General features: G+C 39.1%; 1 protein-coding gene across 3 annotated transcripts in view; it reads right to left on the bottom strand.

Annotated features, from left to right (window-relative positions):
* Positions 1-11,450, bottom strand: part of MARCHF5 (membrane associated ring-CH-type finger 5) — a 34,777-nt gene that overhangs the window by 16,531 nt on the left and 6,796 nt on the right. The gene's annotated exons all lie outside the window — the stretch shown is intronic.

Genomic DNA, 11,450 nt, shown 5'->3' with positions numbered 1-11,450 from the left:
CAGCCATTCTTCTAATACCAAATTGGTACCAAATAATTATAATATCAAATCAGTAGCAAATAATACAGTGGTGCCTCGCAAGACGATGTTAATTCGTTCCACGAAAATCGCTGTTTTGTGAAAACATTGTCTTGCAAAATGCGGTTCCCCACTGGAATGCATTGAAATCTATTTAATGTGTTCCAATGGGGAAAACAGTCGTCGTCTTGTGAAAATCGCCCATAGGATTTTGCAAAGTGCAGACCAGCTATAACGATCGCAAAAAATCATTGTCTTGCGAATAAACCATTTTGTGAGGTAATCGTCTAGCAAGGCACCACTGTAAATGGATTTTAATCAATGTAAGATATATAGGAAACTAAAAAAAACCTAACATACTAATGTTTTTAAAAGAAATCAACAGCAAACCAAAGTAATTTGATTGACCAAGCAGTTAGTCAGTTTCACAGACACATTTATTTGTATTAAATTTAGATTTTCTTTTCAGCCAAGAATTTTTAAAGTATTTATTTATTTGTTTGTTTTATTTAAATTTTATCCTGCCCATCTAGTGCCTAGACCACTCACTACTTTAGGCAGCTTATAGCTACATAAACTAAAATTCAATAATAATCACATTTAAAACATCAAACAAAAGACAACCGAAACTTCTAATAACTGTATAAAAAATAACTGGCACAGCAGAGGGTGGCAAGACAGAAAAAATATATATCAAAAATAAGAGGCTAAAATTTAAAATCCAATTTAAATGAGAAAAACAAGTAAACTTTTTCTAACCCAACAAACTCATTGTGAAACCGCTTTATTTAAATTTTAATGTGCATTTCTGCAAATGTATTATCCAATCTGAACTAAAGTCCATTCCACACAGTAGCTGAAATCTCTGTACATATAAAGTACCAGCTTGTTTATACTTTGTTGATTTTTTGTTAAACAATACAAACAAGGGAAAAAAGAACATGAAGTCCATCTGAGTGAATAACAGAAACAAAGTGAATATTCATTTGCATTGATAATTATAAATAATTTTAAATAAAATAAACAAAATAATTTAAATATATAAGCATCCCTGAGTACTTTGTAAGCTGAGTTGCCTGGACTACTATTTTTAATGGAAAGGTAGGTAAATGTAAGAAATAACAATATCAGTCTTAAAAACCAGTCCAAAAACTGGATTATCTTTAACTAATTCCAGCAGTTTATAATCCAGATTCAAAGACATGCGGGCTGAATTTCTGAACAGAAAAAGTTTCTTCCACCATATTGCTGCGCCCTCCTGCCCTAATAAACCATATGCTAAATCACCAATGAGTCATGTACATACTGTAACACAAACATGTGGTGCATTCTTGACCTGTGGCACACTTACTTAAAGACTGTTCCCTACTGATATAAACAGTTTTATATAGATTTCTTGGAGTTTACTCAGCTCTTTATTTAAATGTTGACTTCAGCAATGAATGCTGCTTAGTAATGGTTAATGTGTACAGGAACTTTTAAAACCACCAAGCCTCCTGCAATGATCTCAGCAATTTTACCAAATTCTCTTGGAGAATTTACAAAAATCTGCAAACAACTTATTCAGCTTCTCTCTTCCTTTTCACTACAGTATAAGAATTCATTTTTCATTTAAAGCAGCAAAGTGATTCCACAAAACACACGGAAATACATTCACTGCAAGCTTTCTTTTCCACTGGTCTGATGGCTAATATCTTTAGAACCAAAAGTAACTTTAAAGAGGTAAAAAATGTTTTAAAAAAAGTACTGTACTAAACTCTTCCACCTAAGAAGCAAATGATGCTTAGATAGTTATCTTCCAAAGCTTGCAATAATTATGATGGCTATTTCAGAGCAGCTAATGTGGACAAAGCTGAAAGGCTGGGCCAGTCAACTTTGCAGGTTGTCTGCAAAGTGACACCCAGAGAGGTCTAAAGTTCATTTGGTCGATAGGAAGAATAAAAAGTGACGATATAAACTTGCAAAATAACAAAATAACATCTATCATTAAAGGCTGCCTTTAGAAACTGAAAACATGTTTAATACTTGCTATACATTTGAAATATAATGGATGCTATTGAGACTTCCAAATTCATTTTTCATATGGCAACGGAACAGCACGACATGTATTTTTAAAACAATTTTCATCCAATTTATTGCTCAACAGCTATATTTTAAACAATGGATGGTCTAGAAAAAAGAATCACATGATAGCCTTTATATTCTTAAGCCTTTAGCAAGCTATGAATAATGAATAGCAAATCCCTTGTTTTCTGTCATCTGCTTTATCTTGCTATTGACAGTAGCTACAGCAGAAAGCTAAATAAAACCATTGACACACGAATCTTAGTTCTTGCCAGATTTTCCATTTTCTTGTATTGAATAAAACATTACCTTGATCCTAGTACAGAATCAGGTTGCTACTCAGACAGCAACCAAAATAGAAACAGCTGGCTAGGTCAAACAAAGCATAGTTTCAGAAAACTCAACCCTCAAGCCCTTGCTATCTCTGCAAAACCAGATCAAGTAGCACTTACATACTTTTCCCTACTCTTCTTTGCCTTAAAGATACCAAAGCAGGCTTATTATTCCACAGCCTTGGAAATATGATTCTCCTTTTTCATTCTCTGCACAATGCACTGCAAGGTTATTTGTCAGAAGATATTTTTACACAAGATAAGCATATCTTGGCTAGAATCCAACTGGGAATTTAAGTCAGCATAACTATAATTGTGTAGATCGTGGCGGTGAAATGTCACTAACTGACAAGATGCTGCTTGCATTCCTGGTAATGTTTCAATTACACAATATGGGGCTCAACTAGGAATGCAACTGGCAAATCATTAATTGGCAACCATTTGCTGCTGTAGTTTATGCCACTACATTTAAGTTGATGCAAGTTACTTACAGCAGTGGTCCCCAACCTTGGGCCTCCAGATGTTCTTGGACTACAACTCCCAGAAGCCTTCGCCACCACCTCTGCTGGCCAGGACTTCTGGGAGCTGAAGTTCAAGAGCCTCTGGAGGCCCAAGGTTGGGGACCACTGACTTACAGCATACTGGCTATTGTATTAATGCATAAAACCGGTATCCTGAAAGTATACATACATTGTTAACTCTTCCGGAAACTCCTCAACATCTAAGGATTTTAGACGTATGTGAAAGATTAAGTTCCACACACCTCTATTCAAGATGCTTTATTTTACTTTACTGCTTCATAGCCAATCAATTTGTGTGTATAAACAGAAGTTAAACCACTCTTAATTTACTGTTTTATTGTGTCATTTTCTGATTTCATACATGTTTCATACATGTTTTAAGATACGTACATATTTCAAATCCTTCTTCCCTCAGTCAGAAAACATATGGGATAACATTTCACACCTTCAGATTCAAAGATGGGTATAACCCAATTAGTTCTATACCAAAGAATTGGTTGTTATTTTGTGTCCTTTGTTTTGAGTGACAGCCTACTGTCAGATTCTTTTAGTAATCAGCATATCCTACATTACATATGCACCACATGGCTACTGTTGTGGACAATAATAACTTATAGGTGGATCCGATAAGGCTGATGAAGGAAATACTCATAACTCCCTATCCTTGATTTATGCACCTCTTGGTCATTTACAAATAGTATCTTCAAAAGCAATCTGAGAATTAAACAAAGTGTCACTTTAATTTTGTACAGTGGATGAAACAGGACTAGTTTTGCACTACATTGCTTTTTCATATGTCATATAATAATAACCTTAAATTACTAACAGTTCTGATTCATCTAGACATTTACAGCAAACACACTGTTTTCCCCCATATACAAAACAGTCTCTAATTTGCATTTTAAATTTGGAACACTAATCTCCAGAAGAAATTAAACATTGGGCAGAACCATGTTGTTGCCAGCATACGTGTCATGGTATAAATTGTGATGATGAATTGCTGCTAATGAACAAGTTTCTATTTTCATGCCTGGGCCAATCATAAGGCTAGGAATGAGAATAGCAACTTGTTCATTAGCAGCAGTTTCATGCTGTTTCATACTGTTACACTTGTGCATGTGTAAATCTCACTGTTGTGTAGCTGTCCACAGAATGTTCCCAATAAAAATAAAATAAAAATTCAATTATTCTCTTTACACATTCCTTTCCTTTGCCTTTTCTATAAATACAGGTAGAAGCTATGCACTTTAGAAGAGGTGAAATCAACAAGTGGAAAATGAATGAGTTGACACTAATGCTCAAACTTATTCTCCGCTATCAAAATTTACATCATATACCACAAATAGATGCATGTGTCGAAACAGAACTATTGATAGAACTGCTTTTGCAAAACTCTAGGCTATTTGGAAAGAAATGCAGTTCTAAACTTTCACTTTTTGTATTTTATTTGAGACTGCAACACTAACTAATTTGTACTTCCACTGCTAGGTTATATTGGACCTGGAAGCAAATTTCTATAATCAGTAGGAAATAAGGTTCTATAGGAATCTGAGAAAGAGCTGCAAAACTCTTTATTATAATATAATAATTATCAATAGAGCTCATAGAATGAAATTAAATATTTCATATTTATTATTTTTCAGCATTCCAATGAAAGAATATAACATAATTCTTGGTTTCAGATTCAACTCTTAATGGTACTTTGTCACTGAAATAACTTCTAAACCAAACTAGGGTTCTTACTGGATATACATTACATGATATGTGAACATATCTAAACAAATTATTGCACGGAATATTTAATAAGAGTAATGAGTGTGTCCCTTCGTGGAAACACCAAAGTCTTGCTGTTTATAAAGGTATGTTTTAAGCAGGCATTTAAGCTCCTAATCTTGGTTCTATTTAAAGACTCTACAGAGCTTCCTTATCATATTGCACCACTAAGGCTAGAATTTTGTGCCTTGTCATTCTCTGCCACTACCATAACCTGACTAAAGAGTCTCTCTCTTTCATTTGTATGCTTCGCAGCATTCACTCATCTTGTCAGCATCTCAAAGGGAAAAGAGAACACGGAGTTAAGTCTTTTTAAAACTCTTCAAATAATTTTGCCTTTGGAAAGCACATCTTTCTCTATGTGAAAGTAAAAAGAATCCAAATACTACAGACTGTAAAGTATTGTTTGTTTTGTTGATTATACTGAAAGTTTCAGATTTTTTTCCCCCTTTCATTTGCTGCAATTACTTCCCATAGTGCAGACCTGGGCAAAGTGCGGCCCGAGGGCCACACACAGCCCGCAAGCCGCTGCTGTCCGGCCTGCCCTCACTCCAGTTTGGTGTTCAAGCACTTGTTCAAGCCCAAAACAGACTGGATTTCTCTCACTGATCAAGTTGAACATCAAAACTATTTATAGCTTTTTGTCTAAAGTAGATCAGTTGCTTATCTGTAACATACTGCAAAAAATCCTCTTTAGTATTTGTGAAGATTAACAAGTTTAAAATAAAAACAATCATAACATCACTGTTTCATTTTATTTTTAAGTAAAGTTGGTTCGCCCCCTGAACACATTTCAGATTTTTCATGTGCCCCCCCTCCTTCAGAAATTATTTGCTCACCCCTGCCATAGTGGTAGAAATAACATTCTAATAATAAAGTCCAATGTTTTCATAAGCAAAGCTCGGTGCAGTTCTGTCACTTCATTGATAGATGTGCTTTTATCAACTGAACTGGGAGGGTGAGGTCCCTCTTCACAACACTGTTCTACACTCTCCCAAAATCATCATGGAAGAGGCTGGGAAATCTGCTAGAATACATTTCTGTTGAGGGTTGCAGGGGGCAGGGCAAAGGACTTAGGAAGGAAATTCTGTTGACACTGGATTAGGGTGGATTTTATTGGATGTTTTCACAATTTAAATTTAAACATTCAAATTAATTTTAAATCAAGTTAATTTTAAAAATCATTTATTTTAACCCACCCTGCACTGGATTCAATCCACAGAAATGACTTCTAGTAACTGCTTGGAGCATCTCTCTTGTTAGGCACATAGGTTTTTAAAAATTGGCATACAAATATTAATTAAACTCACTAATACAAATAACTAAGGAAATTAAACTCAATACTGTATTCCTAAACTCAGATCCGGACATCATCATTCTGCCAGCAGACAAAGGTAACGCCACAGTAATCATGCAAACAAAAGAATACAAGGCCAAAATTAGGGAACTTTTAGACCCCACCACCTACAGAAAACTGAAATGGGACCCAACCAACAAAAGCACTCTTCAGGAAAGTATGTAAAATTAGATAAGGAACAAATTCCTTGGAAATACATATAAGATTACTTTCAAATGCATAAGCCTCTATTTTTAAAAAAATTACAATAGTCTCTTTTTTAAATGGTAAGCATTCAATCTCAACTTCACAATATGACAAGAATGAATATAGATGTATAATATCAGTATACTGAATCTTCATTACTCCTGCTGGTTATATATGCCACAATGACTACAAGGCACAGTGCAATCCAACTGCATATCTATCAGAAATAACTCCCTAAATTCAATGAGACTCATTCCCAGGTCATGTATCTATACTCATTCTATGTTCACTAAACCATGCATTGCTTTCCAACAATGCCCATGAGGATTCCAACCATTATGTGTTTACTGTTGAAGAAACAAAGATATTGTTTTAGTTAAATACCTTCAAAATTTATCAAATTAATGCTGGCATGTACACGCCAAATTTATTTTCACTCACTCTAGGATGTACACTATAAGCAATTTTTATATTTTCCACATTAGCACTGCCAAAATATGGACAGCATAGATTCTTGTCAGGACAAAGAAAACTGTACACACAAAAACATACTCTGGGGGCACATATAGCCTAAGAGAATGGCTTTCAGACTCAAAAAAAAGAGGTCTCTGCATTATTCAAATAACAAGAATACTTCACTGGCAAACCTCACTGTTTCACTGCAGGGCGCACTGCTGTCTGAAATGTTAACAAACTGTTTCCTTGAGAACAAATAGGATTTTATCCTCTCAGTCAATAAATATGCTTCAATGAAAGACATAATTTCATGTCTCATTCGGACTGTAGGTATCAATGATGTACTCTTATTCTTTGATTTACCCACTTTTAATCAAATATTCCCATCTTGAAGAAACAATTCCGACAACAGAGAGGACAGAAAGAGACTGAGGGGAGTGGGCGGAGCAGGTGCATATAGGCTGCAGAGAAGAGACACAAGATAAGCTCTGGAACATTCCATAGGATCGTCTGCACAGGGACAGAGCACCCAACTGTGGAAATGCACAGAAGTCACAACAAAGTAGTAGTTTTCCTTAGGACTCAAAGAAAGGTTTTGGCATGGAAAAGGCATACAACAGCCAATGCCAACTTCACTTTATAATCAGATACCTAACTCACTTAGCTCTCCAGTCAATCCCACCAGTAATGGATAGTAATAATTCTCTAACACTTGATGCCAACAATATGATCACAGTGGACAGTAAGGGCATGGAAGAACTTATAAAGATAACAGATCAACAGAATTTATCATATGAGATGTTGATATGTATGTGTTATGTGCTATCAAATAGGAACTGACTTATAGCAACCCTAATTTCAAGAAAAGTGAGAAATTTAAGAAGTGATTTTACCAGTTTCACTTCCCTTATAAGTTTCCATGGCCAATTGGGGATTCGAACCATGTTCTCCAGAGTCCTGGTCTGTCACTCTATTTACAACACTTGTGGTTCTTAACCTTGGCGATATTGCCCCCCAGGGGGCGCTTTCATTTTTCAGGGGGGCACTGGAAACAAAAGGGGCGATGTGGGGTGAAGGAACAGAAGGGGGTGGTAGGGGGTGATAGAGTGAACTGCCAGAGAAGCGGCTGCCTTGCCCTGTGCCGCTGCAGCCCTCAGACATGAATGGCACCCGGGTGGGGGAAAGGGAGTGTGACTTCTATCTGGGAGGGAGCACACACGAGAGAGGCGGCTGAGCACCCACTGAGGGAGGGAGACAGAGAGGGAAGGGGCTGCGGGAGGCACGGTGGGCCGGAGGAAGGGAGAGCAGCTTTTGCATGGCAGGCTGAAGGGTCTATCGCAGGCGAGATGGTGGGGAAGGCCAGGTCCATAAATCCATCTCGGTCCTGGGGGCGGGGTTGGCATGGTGGGGAAGAAGTCCTCTCCCCTTGTCCCCACCCATCACCTCGCCATCTCAGTCCCCAGCCTGGGGGAGGCGGTTGGCAGCAAGCCTCCCTTTCGCCGGTCCCTCCTCCAGCCTCTTCCCCTCCCCTCCCACCAACTTTTCCCTCTCTCGCTGCCTCTTTCTTGCTTGGATGGTGTGGCGTGATGTTTGCATGTGTGCCCCTGTGCGGGTTTTGAAAGGCCAAGAGAGAGCGGTCCTTGAAAAACACGTTTGGAATGGAAGTCAATCACTGCCCCACGTCCTGCCACGAGTTACCAAAGGGACAGCGCCCCAGATGTTTCGCCGGAACCAAGCTTCCTCCCTTCTTGCCAGGCATAATAGAGGGAGGAAAGAAAGGAAGGGAAAGGAAGCGGGAAGAAGGGGTGAGCAATCCCAGGCTGGGCATCACAAGAGTGTTTCCTTGTTAGGGGAGGCTGGAAGCGATGGCCCGGTGGGGTGTGTGTGTGTGTGTGTGGGTCCAAAAAAGAGAAAGGAGTGGGAGGGAGGGAGGGAAGACGGAGACGGGGAGACACACACAACCTACAACAACCACTTTAGCAAATCATAGTTGCCCATGCACTTCCCTGGAGTGTGGAGGCCAATTATTTTGACGTGGATAACTTCAGGACATGAGGAAGGCGCCTAACAAAGCGGACAAACAATGTTTTGTACATTTCAGTCCACCCACAATGTTCACAATTGAAATCAACAGAAACCAAACCCTACCCTGTTGGTGTGTGGCATCTGGTTCATGTGTGGTGGGTCTGGATGTGTGGCCTTTTATTTTTTTCCTTAAGAATTTTGTTTTCTCCGGGCGGGAACTTTTCTAATTTTTGTCACCTGGTGAGACTGATGAAGAGTAAGAAGTTCTCCTGCGCAACCTGTACCTTCCACTAATTTCTATGCCACTTAGGTGGGACGATTTCTTGAGCAATTGCACCATTAAGTGATAAGAGTAGGAATTTTAAAAATACATGATTTCACGAAACAAAGCCAGCTAAGAAAATAGAAATTCCTCATCGCGGTTTTCAAACATCGTTATTATTGAAACAAACTTGGTTTGGGAGCCTGGTTAGAGATGACCAGTTGCAAAGTCTGTCTGAAATACCGATTTCGTAAAACACACCCCTACATACACATACACCCCCATGTTTTCCCCAAATGTATCCGAAACAGCTCGAGAGGAATAGTTAAAAACATTAATGTTCTCTTTGTAATATCACATACCTGTGGACGTCTGCTCAGAAATATCATTGAGTCCAGTCGGATTTGCTCCCTGGAAAGCACATGTAGCTTAGTTAAGTTTCCTGAGAAATTCCAGTGGAATCGAAAGGAGTCCGTCGGAAATGTCCTGGCAGCGCCATGGGTGTTGTTGAAAGTCAATTGAGTAAAACCAGCAAGAGTGACTTTGCCAAGGTTGCTGCCAGGTGAAGCAGGCTGGTCCCATCCAAAAACAACCCCTCCAAAAAGTCTACAACTCATACTCAAGCAGGTGGCCCAGAATCTTAACTTACCCCCGCCACCGCGGGAAGGGGGGCGATGATAACTTCCTCAATGGCTCAAGGGGACGTTTCTTTCAAAAAGGTTGAAAACCACTGTACTACACCACACTATTAAAAAAAGCAATACTCTTGGATTCTATGTTTCCATAAAGCTATTAATCTTAATAGAAGATGCCAACTTAGACAGTGAACCTTTTCAATTGAATTTACAGAATAGATTCCCAGAATCTGGCTCTGATGAACTTTTGTTACGTTATTGAAAAGGTAAATGTTATAGTAACTATACAGTGGTGCCCCACAAGACAATGTTAATTCGTTCCATTGAAATAGCTGTTTTGCGAAAACATAGTCTTGCGAAAAGCATTTCCCCACTGGAATGCACTGAAATCCATTTAATGCGTTCCAATGGGCGAAAATTGTCGTCGTCCAGCAAAAGTAGCCCATAGGGAAGCCATTTTGCGAAGCGCCGATCAGCTGTAAAATCGTCGTCTTGCGAAAAACGGTCTGCGAAGCACGGAACAAATCATTGTCCGGCGAAATCCCCCATAGGAAAAACCATTTTGCAAATCGCTATAGCGATCGCAAAAAGTCATCATCCTGTGGATTACCTGTTTTGCGGGGTAATCTGTGGGGGTACCATTCCCAAGGTTGCTAAGCCACATGGGTGTTCTAGTGAGGGAAAACTCTCCTAGCATCTTGTAGCTGCTTCTGAGGGAAGGAGCTGCCATCATTCTCCCTCCTTCTCATTATCATAGAGAGCTTGGCATAGAAGCCTTTCCTTAGGCCAATAAGAGGGCTTGATTAATTGCCTTTCTCCAGACCAACCCTAATGTAACCATTGTCCTATTTGGACCCTGTCTACTATCTGTAATGCTGTCACTACCTGTGACCTTGTAATGGTGGCAGAGGGAGAGAACATCGCAGAGGGACAGACGACTTCTCATTCTGCTTCCTTGCTGAGTCGCCCACCAGGAGTACTGCTGGCAGACATCCATCTGTGTGTGTGGCTGACTTCTATCTATTGCTAAGAGACTCTTTGCTATCCTATTACCTACCATGTGGTGATCACCACAAAGCCCATCAGCCTGCCCATTGCCTGAACCCCAACAGTAATCGTCTAGCGAGGCCCCACTGTAGAACAATAAGCTTAATGACCCATTTGTTTTATGTTTACTTTAACATATAGAACAATCCACAAGAAACATTAAGGAGGAAGAGAAAGAGATACGCATTTTGCATTCAGAGGATGATTTGGACTCAGAGGATCACTATTTGGTCCACATTTACTTGGGGAGACTTGTCATAATGCCACCCAACAAGCTAGATTTGTACCACACCCTTGTAAAGCCTCATCTTTGCCAATACCTTTCAATATGTATGTGTATTCATGTACTGCTCAGAGATGCGAGTGAAACTGGAAACCTGTTTGGAAAGGAGGACACTACAGATGCCAGCTGGGCCCCAGAACAGGAAGGATTACCCAGCAAAAGGAGGTAAATAAAGGACTTGCCAGATTATTAAATGAATGCACGACATGGAAAATGACAGGAAATATGACTCCAAATAATCTTTATCAATGATGCCTGTTTTCAGGATGCAGATATCACAATCAGTGAAACATCAGACGTAATATCTTTTAGGCAAACGACTTGGTTATGGCAGAAAACCCTATCAATTCTACTTGCATCAGTCTATAGTAATTAGAGATACCCTCCGATATCTCCCTGCACTAGCTAAGTAAGATTTAAGCATCCTACTATTTGCTGAAACTTTTAGGCCCCATGACAGAATAGGGCCTTCAGAACTGAACATGCAAAAA

The sequence above is a fragment of the Pogona vitticeps genome, chromosome 3 (assembly GCF_051106095.1).
Source record: "Pogona vitticeps strain Pit_001003342236 chromosome 3, PviZW2.1, whole genome shotgun sequence".
NCBI classification, from domain to species: Eukaryota; Metazoa; Chordata; class Lepidosauria; order Squamata; family Agamidae; genus Pogona; species Pogona vitticeps.
This window is presented reverse-complemented; position numbering and strand designations above follow the sequence as displayed.